Genomic DNA, 15,327 nt, shown 5'->3' with positions numbered 1-15,327 from the left:
AGCAGCCTGTTAGGCCTGTTTTGTATTTGCAAGCTCTCAACAAAACCTCTTTCATGACAAGAATGAGACTGATCCTCACATCACCTGGCCAAGACACTCCAAAACCTCCTCAAACCAGCTCTGGCCAAGCCTCAGGTGACATCAGCAGCACCTTGAGACACAGGGTAGGAAGAGCAGGGTCACAGGGCTGCATCCTGCCCACAATCATCCAGTTTGTGCTCATCAGAACTACCCTGTGCATCTTCCTCTCATCTCTCAGAAGGGAGGTTTTCCCAGCCAAGGGGGGAGCCTGGTGCTGGAATTAACTCCGTTTTAAGAACTTACTAGCCAATGAACCTGATGGCTGTACATCCATATCTCTGAAATCCCAAGGAGACCACAAGAACCATTTCTGTCACCAGACCTGGCCTAGTCACAAGTGGTTTTGTCACAGTCCCCATGAATTGCTTTTCTTTGACTTTCAGTGTGTGCAGACACTGAAGTCTTTGCTTATCAGGTTTGCTATGAAGGGTAAGCTCAGAACTGCTTGAATTTCTGGAAGTCTTTTAGTCTAAAATCCTTTCTAACTCACAAAACAATTTCTGCCCAAGTAGAATCATGGAATCATTGAAATTGGGAAACACCTCAAGTCCAACCTTTAAAAAAATAACCAAACAAAAAACAACTTCAACTCGCAAGATTTTCCATAATTTGTTTTATTCTGGAACAGAAGAAACCAGAGAACCACTTTTTGTTCCAGCCAGGTCCTAGTGGGAAAAAAAAAAGACAATGTCAGAGCAAAGCAACTGTCAGCTTTGAAGTTTCACTATTTAATCCTGACTATACAACTCAGAGAGAAAAACTTGCTCCTGCCCAAGCCAGTGGCGCCAGTACTCAAGTTCTCTTTGGTTTTAGTGGTAAGTTGCCTATGGTGTGGTTGCAGCAACCCCTGAGCAGAGAGGAGGAGCCTGTGGTTATGCAAGGTGACCATTCCACACTGTTTCCAACAATTTATCAGTGGCCATCTGTCTCATTCAGTCCAGAGCAATCTTCCTTCTGCTGCTTCTAGGACTGGAAGACATCACAGAGCAAGGCTGTCACTGCCTTCCTAAAGGAGTCTGTTCTGAAAGAATTCCTGCCCCTCTAATCTCACATTTCCTATTTATCATCAGGCTGCCTCGTCACCTTTTCCCCCCTTACTCCCAGGAAGCCAAACGCCCCATGTGCTTCTCCCAGTGACTGATCTTGCTTGGAATACAACTGTACTGCCAGAGCACCCAATGTGACTGCCATTCCCTCCCCTCCCACATACCAACCTTCATTTCTTAGAACGTTCCCTGTCATCAGCTTTGCCGGCTCAGCCTGTCAGAAATTGTTACTGACCTTCTGCAAACAAAGAAATTCTGTTAAATAAAGCGTAAAATCATTTAGCAGAATGCAGCTGTCAGCTGCCTGGAGACAAAGTGCTGTTCCAGCCTGTGTATTCAATGACTGTACATCAAGCAAAGATAAAAAATGCATTTCTTATCTGCCTTTCAACCTGTCACTGTTTGCTTAAGGAACTTAAAAGCTTTTTGCAGCTCTAAACTGTGCTATGACAACAGCAGCTCACAGTTGGCTCTGGAGTCATGTCTGGGCTGCAGGAGCTGGGTCTGGGACAGCACTTGTGTCACAGGGTGGGAGGACAAGGGACAAGATGCTGCATCTGCCCCACTGGTGCCCCTCGTGTCTGCAGTCTCTGCAAGGGGCAAGAGATCCCACTAAGGGAAGTACAAGAGCCTCAGTGGAAATTTTTCCTCACAGCTGTGCCAGACAGGGATAACAGCACATCACAGGCTCAGTTTCTCTCCTGCCCTTGCCCACACAAACCCCTCAACCTCACAGACCCACGCTCAGCACAGACACCCAGGTGTCGCTGTGCTGATGGCCAGTGTTCTCCCGGGCACTTTTCCTGGCAGAGCCTTTGAAGATCAGGAATTCTGATCAGCACATGACTCATGCTGCCTACAGATGTGGCATATAGCTGTTGAATTTAAAACAGGCAACATACAACACTGAAGAATTCAAGAATTCTCTTACCAGCTTAGGCCCAGCTTAGCAGCTGCCCTCTTGCAAAGCTATGTTTGGGCAACAGCAGTCCCAGGACTCTGCAGGACCATTTCCTCCTAAACACAAGTTACAGTGAAAACTGTCAACAAAAGTACTTTAAATACAGTTTGTCCTCCACTCATTTCCTCTCCACTCTTTTGGAAAAAAAAACCAGCCTTGGGTCACAGAGCAAGAATTGAAGACAGAAATTCTCCATTCAGAGACACACAGTGTTTGTTTCACAAACTTAGCACAGCAAAAACTGTCCCTAAGACACAGAGGAAGATGTTTGCCAGTGGGCTGTCTCACTCACAAGAAAGTTTGGGAGGTGGATGCTCTTTAAATTATTGCTTAGGAAAAAAACCCACCAGCTCTCAGACATTGGTAGTTTGGACCCTTTTAAGCTGTTTCAAACTGACATCCTCCTCCAGAAACATCTTAATTCAAGTCCCTCCTTGCACACACACAGACACACATCCATCCATCCATGGTGTAATTTGTCTCTGGGTTTATCTTGAGAAACACATTCATCAGACCTAAAACAGACACATCCCCTCAGGAGAAGGATTCTTCAGGTTGTGACCTTTCTAGGATGATCCTTTGGGGCAGGTGAACTGCATCTCCCCACCCTCAGCAACCTGATGCAAGTCTGAAACTGCCCCAGAGCACCTCCAGGTAAGACAAACAGAGCAATTATTCTTTCACTAAGTCTGTTCCTGTGACAGACACAGTTCTGAGATGAGCTGTGTCAAGTGTCTCCATAATGGGCTGTCACCCAATCCCTCCTACCTTTAATCCCTTCTGCTCTGGCTCATCTTTGACCACACTGACAAGCAGGTGCTCTGCTGGGACCAGCACCAGTAAAACTCCCATTCATTCCGTGCTGCCTTTCAGTTTATGCTCCCTGGCAGCAAAGGGCAGCGCACTCAGGTGGCAGCTGCAACAAAGCTACAGCCTTGATTGACTTAATTACACTAATCAAGCCTTGGGCTTTTATACCTCCTCCCAGGATCCCCAGGGCCACAGAAAAAAATAAGACTACAGCAAGAGAGATGCTTAAGTTTCTCACCGTTGTGCAGCTGCTCTGTCAGTACATATCCAGTAGATAAATCAGCTCCACAGCCTGGTAAGTGTTTTCATCCTTTCTTGACACCGTGCCATGCTCTGAAAGTGAGGAACAGGACAGTCAGTTGATGCAACAAACCATTCCTTTACCTTTATGTCTTTAACGCTGAGCCTCAGAGTGACACTTCCACAGAGGAAAGACCAGTTTCAGACAGGGATAACTTTTTATCATCACTAGCTCAGCTTCCAGCGCAGCCAAACCCCAGACCCCGCAGGGCCACCCCGATAGCTCGAGCCTGTTGTTGCCCTCGTGGCCATCGCGCTCCTCACTCAGCCGGGGCAGCACCGACACCTGCGGGCACCCCCGGCCCGCCGAACCCACCGCTCCGGGGGTCTTGGAGACACCCCCAACGGCAGCGCTGAGGCTGAACCACATGAAATACTCCCACAAGCGCTGCTGAGGAAGAACCGGCACAAGCGGAGCCACACCCTGCGAGCTGAGGATCCCACAGCGCCCCGGCCTTGCTCCCTCCATCCACCATGCCGGGGGCAGGGGGACACCACGACGCTTCCTCCACTCACCCATCGAGGCCTCGCCGCAGCCCTACGGGCGGTCCCGGCGGCGCACGGGAGTCCCCCGCACTCCCTCGCGCTGCCCCCGCGCCCTTCGGGGCCGCCGTGCCCGCGGATGGCGGCGGATGGCGGCGGGTCCCGCTCACCTCACCGAGCTCGGCCGCCATGCTGTCCTCGTGGTCCCCGGGCAGGGCGGGGCGCGCGGGGGATCATGGGAGATGTAGTCGTAGCCCACTGAGGCTCATGGGAAATGTAGTCCCGTTACGCTCCCATCCGGATCATTAATAGCATTTATTAATTACTTATTAATTCCTCGCGTCTCCCGTTCACTAAGGAGGTGTGCGTGACTGTGCTTAGCGCCACTGAATGCTGCAAAAGGCTGAACAAGCATTAGCTGGCGGAGGAAGGGGCTAATTAGCCGGAGATGGGGATTAGCCAGGGATGGGTTAGTGAATGGATGTGCCGTGCCTTGAACAAGCGATGCTTCCAGGATGTGCTGTGGTTGTCCTTCACTGTTAAAACCTGGCAAGAAATCCATAGGATCCTGCTTAGCTTATATATGAAACTATAAATGAAATTATAACTTACAGATGAAACTATATATAGTCCTATTTACCTCCTATACGAAGCCTGTATGAACAATAACAGTGTGAACAGAACCAAGGGGAGGGAAAATAAGAACTGCTAATAGCCACTTTCCACTTTCTTGCCCCAGAGGTTTATCCACCCTGGTGGAGAAAAGAAATGAAAAACCGTCAAACTGAACTCTGGAAGCAGCACAGCCTGAGCACAGGCGACATCCCCAGTGTCACCCCTGAAATGTCCAGGAGCTGGGGGTTGTCTCTCTGCTCCTGGATCCCCTCTGCCAGCAGGGAGATCACAGGATTAGGGTAGGTTGGATTGGAAGGCACCACACAGACCCATTGCCCCTGCCATGGGCAGGGACACCTTCCACCAGCCCAGGTTGCTCCAAGCCCCGTCCAACCTGGCCTGGGACACTTCCAGGGATGGGGCAGCCACAGCTTCTCTGGGCACCCTGTGCCAGGGCCTGCCCACCCTCACACAGATGGTTCCACACTGTGCCCTCTGTGGGCAGCCCTTCTCCAGGCAAGGCAGTTGAGTTCCCAGGAAAAGACAGTGTGACTTCGTGTTTATTTTTAGTGCCTGGATCCTCCTGACCTTGTTCCTATTTTAGAACCTGATTTTTATTTTTTTTTTAGTTCCATAGCACAGATTTAACCCAACTCACAAGTTCTCTACTCTCCAGAACAGCCCCATGTAGTTCCTTAAAGTCTTTCCTAAAAAGTCAACAGGTTGCAAAAGTCAGGGGCTTTTTAAAAGGTGCAAAGGGGCTGTAAATAGATATCAAGGTGCTGTTAGAAATAAGCTGCTTCCACCACAAGCAGCTGGCTCTGAGGTGTTCCCCAGCCCTCTGTGCCCTCTGATATCTGCACAAAGCCTCACAGTCTGCCCTGGCAGGATGGGCAGGACCTGAGAGAAGCAGCCTTTGGTGAGTCCCATGCTCTGGCTTGAGGACACAATAGATTCCATGCCTTCCTGCCCTGCAGGAGCCTGTGGCACGAGTGTTTGGCCTGGCAGGAAGGGAGATGATGATACAGAGCAGGAGTAATTAACACAGCCCTTTGCTCTCTGAAGATCTGGCTGGCAAACTGCCTGGATGCTTTTAGCTTCCCAAATAAGCAAATATAACCCATCACAACTAGAACAAGCCCTTTAAGTCTCCAAGGGACATAAGTTTTTAAAAGAAAACAAATAAAATCCCCCCTTGTGCAGAGTTCAGCTCTTGGGAGAGAAGAGGAAGACTTGGATATGCTTGATTTTTGGGTGAAAGCTGCCCAGCCCATCTGTGTGCCTATAAATGGATAAACTCTGCCAGGTACTGAGTATGGAATGGGCTCAACAATTAAAAGCCTGGGAGAATGGCATGAGCTAAGGGTGCTGTCATTATCCATGGTTGTAGTGCATGGATAATGTTTCCAAGGATATGCTGGAGTCAGAACAGACTCTGGATGATGAGAGAGGGTCATTTCCTTGCCCCTGCCAACACTCATAATTCTCTGCAGTTTTGCCTGTGTGGGGATGAATCACGTTTTCTTCTCAGCTTTTGCCTTTAGAGGGCGACCATGTCCCACAGATCTCTGGCGTGGAACCTTCACCACCGGGAGCTGCAGGACAAGGCAGAGCCTCCCCGAGGTCAGCAGGTCATGGGGGTTCTTCTGAGGGTCTGTGAACCTTCCTAGAGATGTGAAGGAAGTTAGTCTGGTCTGGACAGTTCTGTTTGAACATATTCTCCTTCCTCAGACAACTGCAATGCTGCTCCCAAGGGCAATTTGGACATGATTTGTGTAGATTTCCTGTGGCAAATCTCCATCAGTTATGGTATTTTCCTGTTTCAGTCTATGAGAGGTTAAACAAGTAAGAAAAGCTGTGAAAAGGCATGGAGATGTACTCGTGAGCTGCTGGGGGCTGCTCTCAACTCCCCCACAGAGGATTAGGAAGGGATTGCTTCCTCCAGCATAACAAATGAGACATTAAGCCCCATCTCTCTGATTTCTCAAGGCACTTCAGTATCTGTCCTTCAAAGCTACAGCATTACCCTCTCCAGAGAAGTCTGTGCTTTGCTCTCAGGTGTTTGGTTATCCCTACACCAGATAACAGGGCAACAGGCAGAATATGTGACAGAGGAAGGAAGGATGGAAAGACAAATGGAAATCAATGACAGAACTGCTCCAACTTCAGCAGGGCTTTGATCCCACGCTTGAACTGAAGGACAAGGTCTTTCAGTTTTGCACCCATTTCCCTTCTTAGTTGCCTTAATTCCCTCAAGGGAGAAACTCTTCATGCTTGCTGACACCAATTTGATTTCCTCCTGATCTTCCCCTCTGCCTGTGCAGGTCCCACCCATCTGTGCTTTGAGGGATGCCTTGCTGTGGGTTTCTTTGACACATGAGGGAGAGAAGCAGACATTTAAAAAGCCAGTTCCCTTGTTAGTCAGTGCATCTGGCAGACACCAGCCCCCTGCCAGGCTGGTGCAGGGGGTTATTGATGCTTGTCTCTGTTAGAAATGCTGGGTGCACGAAGAACAGTCCCTTGGGGTAAGGCTGGAGATTGCTTGCTGGTATTTTTCAGGTGCCAGACTTCTGAGAGGTAAGATCTGTACTGTTAAAAAAACCTGCCACAAGGTCCCAGATCCTGGTGTCTGCTGCTTCAAAACAGTCCCAAGAAATGGCAGAAAGGCTCTTTGCAGCTCAGCAGCAGAAAAACAACATCTTCCCACACAGGACAAGACAGGCTGCAAACAAAACATCCTTCCCTGCTCCCAGCAGCAAAGCTCTTAAGCCTTCATTTAGTGTTAAATACACGTTTAAAACTAAGCCCATTCCTCCTCAGCATGTCTTGCATGCTTATGTAGAAGTTTAGCAGGCTCAGGAATGCTTTGAAGGTCTGTCTGAAGGTCTGTGCACTGAATGACAAGAGCTTTATCCTTACAAAATATCTATGCAACAAAGGGATGGCTTTTCTGGGAGAATGGTGGGATCTGCAGGCAGGTCTAAGATATGGATTCTGCAGTCAGAGAACAGAAAAGGTTCCCCTTCCTCCCAGTAGTGCAAAAGAAATGGCAGCTTCAGCCACTCAGCTCTTGCTCCCACTTTCCCCCCTTTCCTCCACTGACTTTTGGGCTCAGTGCAACAAAACCAGTCTCAAGGTGTACTGTTTTGAACTGCAACACAGAATGGACCTAGCTGGGAACACACAAGCTGATCAATGACTTGACCCCTTCAGGTCTGTGTCCTGACTGGGCAAAGTGACCCATCTTGTCACAGCGAGCCAGGTTGCATTCCCAGCTCCATTCCTTGAAGGAGCTAATGGGAACAGAGAGCACACTAAAGAGTGTTCCAAAGGCAGTGTGTGCACAGATAAATCCTGTGGAACAGTAGCAGTAGGAGTCCAGCTTCATCATGGGCAAGGATGTTTAATTAGAATATATATCCTCAGAGCATACCTGGAGATGGAAGATGTGTACAGATACACAAATGCACTCAAAGGTAGTAGAAGAACCTTAACACTGTAAAGCTACTGAGATCAGGAGAAAAATTTCCTTTAAGGCCAAATTAGATGAGCAAGAAAAGGAGAGCTGTCCTTGCTTTGGGCAAAGAGATGGATCCTCTCCATTTTCTGTGTCAGCCTGGGAAATTACAGCTTGGTAAGCAGAAAGGGAGTGAGGTGGTATAAAAATATCTAGGCAATATTAATGAGAAACTTCTCAGGTCCTCTTTTATCATAAACAGTGTTTCTGTTTCCTTGGATTACTCGGCCACCCAGCTGTTGGTTCAGCTGAGCCACTCTGTGCTGTGCCATAAGCAATATTTCATCTATCAGGCTCAGATACAAGAAATATGCTGGGCACGCACGAGCAAACGAGCATATTCTTGCAAGTAATTAGCATAAGCTGCACTGAGGTCAAGCACAATGCAAATCAACATTTCCTCCTGCTGCAGATGGAAAATGGGGAATTGCAAATGCCATATCTCCGGCTCACCTCTTGCTTCCCATCGTTTATTCCAGAGGAAGGAGATAATTGTTTTGAGCTACTTTTGAGAATAGCATCTCTGGTACTTTCATTGCCTAATGGGAAAGAACATGTTTAAATGATGGAAGGTTATGTTATTTCAGGACCTTTGAGGTCATTTTTCATATCCTTATGCAGGGAAAGCAGGCAAAGTGCCTAATTTGACCAAACCTGAAGTGGTAAACTGAGGCCTCACAAAATGACGGAGGGTAGCTGGTCAAAGGCCACTGGTTATTTCTTCTGCTGTCTCTAAAGAGGTTTGTTGAGGACAGTCTCCCAGTGACATGTGCTTGAAGGAGCCCTGCTGCAGGGCACCAGACCAAGGGCCACCGAGACTAATGTAATTTTTCCAAGAGATGTCCTAAATGAATGCCTAGGGAATGAAGGAACAGCATGACTACATATGGTACATCTCTCAGCACTTTCCCAGCTACCAACCATTTAAGGGGTGTGAATTTTGACAGCCAGAGGTCATTTCACTGCCTCTGCTAATGGGTTTTCTCTGGAATGGAGATTTCAGTAACTTTCTTTTCCATGAACTTGCCCAGTGCCCTTTTGAACCTGTAACAGCCGTTCCCTCCTGTGGGGAGGAGAGGGACCAGCTTCATTTCTTTCATTTATTCTGTGTCTGGCTCCTGCTTGTTTTGTTTGGTGGCCCCAAGCTCTTGTACACAAAGAGATCATAAATGGAGAATTCCTCCCCAGCCTCACTGTGCAAGCAGAACTTATGGTTCTGCTTATCTTCCCCTTCTCTTCAGGCTCACAGGTGTGATGTCTTCAGACTAGATCAAAGAGTGAGGGTAGTGTTGTTTTAAACCACTGTTTTCCTCCAGAATGTGATCTATTCACTTGCAGATGGCTTTCATGGTCTCTAAAGCCTCCCATGGATTAGCCTGTGTTTGACTGTATAAATATTTTCTCTATCCCACATCCTGCTTCCACAGCATGGCTCGTACTTGCTCCTCTGTCTTTCCACTTGGTCCAAACATCCTGCAGAAAGGCTCCAGCTCCCCTTGACAGCCTTCCTCACTCCCTTTTCCCCACAGACTGCAAACAGAGCTGAATCAGCCTAACACAACCCCCAGATTCCTGGGGACCTGCCTACAAGGGAGAGACCCACGTGCCTTTCTTTCTGATCGAACTACCAACACATGTCCCGCTGCGCTGCTGTTGCAGAGAGGTCGGTCTGGCTTCAGCCATCTCTCCCCTGCACGTCTCGAGTGCTCTCCTTTCTTCCCTCAGCTGTCATCTCCTTGCTGCTGAGGGAGGTGGGCGGGAGAACAAGCACCGCGGGAGATGGCTAATCCTCTGTGCACTTGTGCTCAGGGATGCTGCTCTGGCATCCTCCCCCACCTGTCCTCCCAATGTCAGAAAACCCCACCGTGGGTGCCTGGCACACGTGTGAGCTCTGTGACCTGGGGGGCTGTGTGTGGGGGAGCTGGACATGCACCCCTGTACACAGCAAAGCAGGGGCTGCACTTGCACACACACTGCAGAGGGCAGGGAACTGCTCCCTGGGGCAGCAGGTCTCACGGTAACCCCCTTCTGAGGCTGATGGGTCCACGGGCATCCCTTGTGCCAGAGAAGCTGTGGGGCAGGCAAGGTGAGGCAGGGGGAACCAGGGCAGCGTGGGTGGTACTGTCACAAGCCACAGCACCTGGTTTACCACAAGTTGCATGTGAAGTGCTGCTGACTTGAAGCAGCTGGCAAAAAAACTGGAAACAACCCCCCTCCTCCTCCCCAATCATTATTTAAACAGTATAAAGGTCTCTGTAAATGTTTAAAACAACGTGGTTGGGAGGGGAAGGAGGAAAGACAAACAAGTTTGCTGTTTCAGCTTTGCAGAAACAGATCTTATTTTCTGGCAGGGTTTTATTCATCCAGAGGATCTAGCTGCTAGCACGTTTTGGGAGGCTCCAGATTCATAATTACTTCCCAAACCTTCCCCCAAGAGGATGCAGTTTGGCACAGGCACCACCTTTGGTGTCTGTTCGGCCAATGCCTCATGCAGTAGGATCCCGGTTCATGGCCAGGGCACCTATGCAAGGAGTCAGTGGCTGCCAGTGTTTGCTCCCAGTGATGTTTTTCTTTCCCAGACCCAGGTCTTGTGATGGTCAAATCTCAGCAGGAGCCAGGGAACTCAAACGAGCAAGATGCTGCAGGCTGGCTGACTGCTGGGGTACCTTTCTCACATGTGAGCAGGGCAGGAATCAGGAGCCCCTCTCTTCCCTGAGCACCTCTCCCTGTTCCCAGCCCACTGCCCTTCCTTCCTCATCTGTCTCAGTAGCACTGACAGCACCTGCTGCATTACCAAGCAGAAACCCTATGTATTCCTGTTTAAATACACAGCTGGCAGCATGACTTCAACTAATTCAGCTTTTTGCTGTTGAGCTGGAGCTGTATCCTGGTTTGGCTCCAGGCTGAGAGGGAATTGATTTGAAGCCCTGGGCATTGCAGGCTGCTGGAGATTGGTGGCTCCTCTCCACTCTCCATCCAGACCCAGTGCTCTGAGTCCCAGATTCCACATGGTGCAGAATCAGTCCTGGAGCAGGACCAGCATCTGTGTGGGCTCTCAGGGGAAGGGGAACATCCTGTTCAGCATGAGGGAGACTTTGGGCTGGGAAAACAGGGGCTCATCCATGAGGAAGAAATGAGAACCAGGTCCCTGGAGAGCAGGGGATTGTACTCCCCACCAACCTGCCAGAGGTCTCAGCTGATCCCCACTTCCCAGTCAGGGCTAGTTTCTGCCCAGTCCCACCTGCTCTGTTCCTGTCCAACCAGGGAAGGGGCTTGTGCTCCTGTCCCAGTCTCCTTCTGGCCCAGTCCTTCTCAGCCCCATGCCAAGCTGTGGGGTATTATATCACCTCAGTACCCAGAGCTGGGTGGTTGCTCTGTGTTGTGAGTTGCTTTGGCCAATCTGTGCAAGCTGTATTGCTTTAGAAATGTTTTCTCTACACTCTCTAGAATTGCACTCCTGCCTCAGCTGTTCAGTCTGACAGTGGTGCTAAACTGTGATCTGAAGATGCTCTTTCCAGAGAAGCTCAAATACCTGTTGGGCTGCCTAAGAAGCTGACCTTGCTGCTGACGTGTGTGTGGCTGTTCTTTTGTGCACATGTGGGGTGAGATGTATATGGTGGTTCCTCACACACCCAGACCCACCCTGGCTCTTGCTGCTTCTGTTTCTGGAGTGGCCTGATCCAAAGCAGAAAGACTGAGCTCAGCTGGGCTGGCTTAGCTCTTGAGCAGGGATGCTCCTGTTGCCTGGAGGTTCTTGTAGTTTGGCTGGGGGGGAACTCTGATACTATTTTCAACCAAAGCTTGAAGAGTGATGTGAAGCAACCAGCTGCTTGTGTGCTGTCCTGCCTCTCTGGAGTCCTGTTCTATTCAAATCAATAACTGCCCACAGATAGCACCAGGAAAAGCTGTTGCTGGGATCTCCTTTGCTTTTCTAACTTCAGCCAGCTCCTGTGCAGAACCTACACTGAGATAAAAGAGACTGACACAGTGTGAAACCTTCCTCCTCTTCAGCAGATGGTGTTTGTGACAATGGACTTTGCTTGTGTGGTTACAGCAGAATGGCCTGGGCTAGCCAAGAAACAGAAAGAGAAGCTGCAGCCTAGGCTTGCTGGGACAGGCTTGCTGTGTAAACATGGCCTGAAAGGCTGCATCACAAAGGACCTCTTGATTTTTCAAGGATAGGCTTTTCTGGCATCTCCAGCTCACAAGCTGAAGTGCTGTCATGACTTGCCTGCAGTCAGGAGCTCCAGCCACTCTGCAGCATTCCCAGCAGTCTCCTGGGACTCACAGTGAGCGAGCAGGTGATGCGTGTTGCAATGTGAACTTCATGTTACCTTCACAGAAAACCTAAATGCATCTTAACTGGGGTTAAGATGCTGCCTTGGGCTTTAGCAGATCAGTGCTGCATCTGTCCTAGCTGTGAATTCTACATGCTTCATGCCAGAAAATCCTCACAGTTGGAGAAACAGTGCCCTGATTTGAGTGAACCACTGAGATGGTGTGAGTTATGGCTGGTACTGCTGCTGACTGAGCCTGTTTCTGCATATCCTGCTAAAATGATGACTGGGAAGGTGAGGCTGAACCTCCATCAGGCCCATTGCTGTCAAACTGAGACTGCTGAACATGAACTGTAGTGGGTGCTTTAAAGGTAATCCTCACTCTCAATCAGGGTGAACAAGGAAAAGCATATTGCCTTGAGAGTGTCTGAAGGCTGCCTTGTGGCAGAGGGTGGAACCTGGTTATCTGCAAGAATCAAGCTGGCATAAGGCCTCCAAGAAACTGGGTTACCAATATTTCTGACCTTATTCTATCTATCACATTAGAGATGTGAACAAACACAGAGCAAGTGCTGTTCCTTCAGCAGGAAAGGCCAAGAAGCCACATGCTCTGATGCTGTTTCCATGTCTCAGCCAGTCCCAGACCTCCAGAAACTCTTTGGCCAACTCCCTTCTGGCTGTCTGACCATGTCCCTGTTCCCAAGCAGCCTGCACTGTAAACCCTACCAAACCACAGCAATCTGTGAAGAAATTGATGAGTGTGGCAGGGAGACTATTGCAGGCTCTGTCCCACATTTGGTTAATACCTGAGGGAGATATCAACCTTCATGAGGAAAGGGGTTATGTACACCTGTCAGCTCTGCTATTCAAGCATGCAGCAATCCCATGGACACAGACACCACCTGAAATCTGAGAGCCAGCTCAGCCCTGTGTACATCCCTCCTCACCAGCCTGATTCTGATAGCACCAGGCTTTCTCACAGCACTTGGAAACAAACCTCACTTAACCCTGACAAGCCTCAAAAGCTCTTTCACAGCAAGCCATGTGTGAACTTAATGTGTTCTGTGTCAGCACCATCTGCGTGCCTTTACCCTGCCTGGTCACAGTAGGCACAACAGGCCTGGACAGGTAGGAGGACACTGGGCACAGTTGGACTTGGATGCTGGGGAGTTCAGCCAGAGTCCACTCTTCCTTACAGCATTGCCTTCAGCTAAAGATCAGATCTCTCTTTACCTCCTCTTTCACTCCAAGCTCTCAAAGTGGTGCCGTATGGATGCAATCATGATGTTCATTAATCTCTGTCTGAGCCCCCTTATGCTGCAAAATCCCTGGAGGGAATGGGCTGGATTGGGATGGGGTTTGCTGCAGCTGAGCTCTTGTGGTTTTCCCCCTGGGGTTTCAAGAAGTTTTGTTCCACCATGAGAAGTGCCAGGCATCAGGGGAAGATTTGTTTCTTGGCAGCTGTTTCCGTTTTGGTCCGGAAAACCGATGCTGTGCTAGGAATGCACCGTGACTGAAATTCCTCTGGGCTGCTCAGGTCAAATAGCAAATTGCAGCAATAGGGGAAATGGGGGACAGGAGAGCAGTTCTGACCTGCAGAGAGTGAACAAGAGGGCCGAGCCCTTTCATTTCCCTTTCATCCTTCCCTGAGCCAAAAGCAGGAGGTGAGCAGTTTGAGGGAGAGGCGGAAGCTGGGGTTGGCTGGCTGGCTGCTTCCTCCCACCTCTGGCAGCCACAGAGCACAGACATGCACGCTTGGCTCTGCCTGTGCCTGCTCTGGGGAGTTCTGACACTGTCAGTCTCATTGCTTTTGAGGTGGTGTCTGATCCCGGTGGAGAACAGACCACTCTCTTTCCATTTGTTTTGCAGAGAGCTCAGGAAAGCTTTCAGGATCAGAGGTTTAAACAAGGGGTGTGACGAGCAGTGACAGTTTGGGAAAAACACAAACAGCAAAAGGTTTTGATACTGTCAGAGAACATGACAGGCAAGTTCACAGCCCCTACAGGCCCTTGGCTTCCTGTTTTGCCAAATGGGGAAAATAATCCTGTGTGGTGACAGAGTTGCAGGTGGTGACCTTGTGGCAGGCAGTGCAGAGCTGGAGATGCTGAGAGCAAAGCAGAAAGCCTATGCAGGGGCTGGGAGTGGGGCAGGTGGCCTGCAGGGACCAGGGAAGCAAGACACATCTTTTTTGGGGAGGATGCTGTGAAGCATCTGGAAACTCAGCTCCAATGTGCTCAGCTCTGTCCATTGCATCCTTGATGCTGAAGTTGCTCGCAGGGCATCTCTTCTTGCTGCTCAGGGACTGCCAGGGCTGACAGGAACCTCTGGGGCTGCAGAGTGGAGGTGAGAGGTGCAGGAACCCAAAACTTGTCTCCTTGCTCTCCACTGGCTGAAGGGGCCAGGACTGAGGATAGGGCCACCCCTGCCCAGTGAGCCCTGGGCGGGTTGTGAACACTGTGGGCACAGCCCTAATGCTCCAGCCCCTCGATGCTGCTGCAAAATGGGTCGCCCCATCAAAACAGACCTTGCTCTGTTCCCAGGCTAAAAGAAGGGGTTGTGTGATAAAAAGCTGCAGCTGGTCTTTCTAATCTCCCACCAGTGTCTGCATTAACTGTCAAGACAGTGATTTCCTTGATGCTGAGCAATTTTTTTCTGTGCACGCATCAAGCTAATCAATTAAGTTTCTCAGCAGCTTCCTCCAGCATTCAGCCTTGGAGGGTGGAAGGAATTTGTTATTCCAGGCACTGTTGGAGAGGCATGAACTGTACTAAAAGCAAATTGGTTGCGCTTTCCAAGCACTGACACTCTTCACTCACAGCTTGTCTTGCCGATTCTCCTCCCTCTACCTCCTCCCTGCTCTCCTGAGCATCTCTGGGTGCTGTCCTTGTCAGACCAGCTCACACAGGGCTGGCCTGAGGCACATCTGCTCAGTACCACACTGTGCCCAGCTGTGGTGGAGCTGGGTGTTTGGGACACTCTGTGTGCTTTCCTTGGGACAGGATCTACCTACATCAGGTCAGTTTGGCTGTTCAAGGGCTGAAAGGTGGTGGATTATCTCACCTGATTTCCCAGCTGCAGCTGGTGCAAACTGGCAAGGCTGGGTACCACACTACTGCCATGGGGATATGCCAGGTTGATTTCTCCCTTAGCTTTGCCCTCTGCTAAAAAAATATTATCTCTTGATGCTTTTATTCCTTTTCCCATCTTGTTTTCCTCCTCTTTTCTTCCTTGCCCTGC

At 49.7% G+C, this 15,327-nt stretch overlaps 1 long non-coding RNA gene and 1 other non-coding gene across 3 annotated transcripts; both read right to left on the bottom strand.

Moving 5' to 3' along the window:
- Window positions 1-652: 652 nt before the first annotated feature.
- On the bottom strand, window positions 653-3,891 carry LOC139680723 (uncharacterized). Of its 2 annotated transcripts, none has more exons than XR_011699399.1 (5): window positions 3,852-3,891; window positions 3,137-3,231; window positions 2,059-2,144; window positions 1,296-1,365; window positions 653-746 (listed from the first exon to the last, which is right to left on the bottom strand). It is a non-coding gene; the product is annotated as an uncharacterized lncRNA (long non-coding RNA). The 2 variants fall into 2 exon arrangements; XR_011699398.1 differs by having other exon boundaries at window positions 3,715-3,886.
- LOC139680971 (small nucleolar RNA R38) lies at window positions 3,299-3,375 on the bottom strand. Its single transcript, XR_011699442.1, has one exon. It is a non-coding gene; the product is annotated as a small nucleolar RNA R38 (small nucleolar RNA).
- Window positions 3,892-15,327: the final 11,436 nt, after the last annotated feature.

Source organism: Pithys albifrons, chromosome 19 (genome assembly GCF_047495875.1).
Source record: "Pithys albifrons albifrons isolate INPA30051 chromosome 19, PitAlb_v1, whole genome shotgun sequence".
Classification (NCBI taxonomy): Eukaryota; Metazoa; Chordata; class Aves; order Passeriformes; family Thamnophilidae; genus Pithys; species Pithys albifrons.
This window is presented reverse-complemented; position numbering and strand designations above follow the sequence as displayed.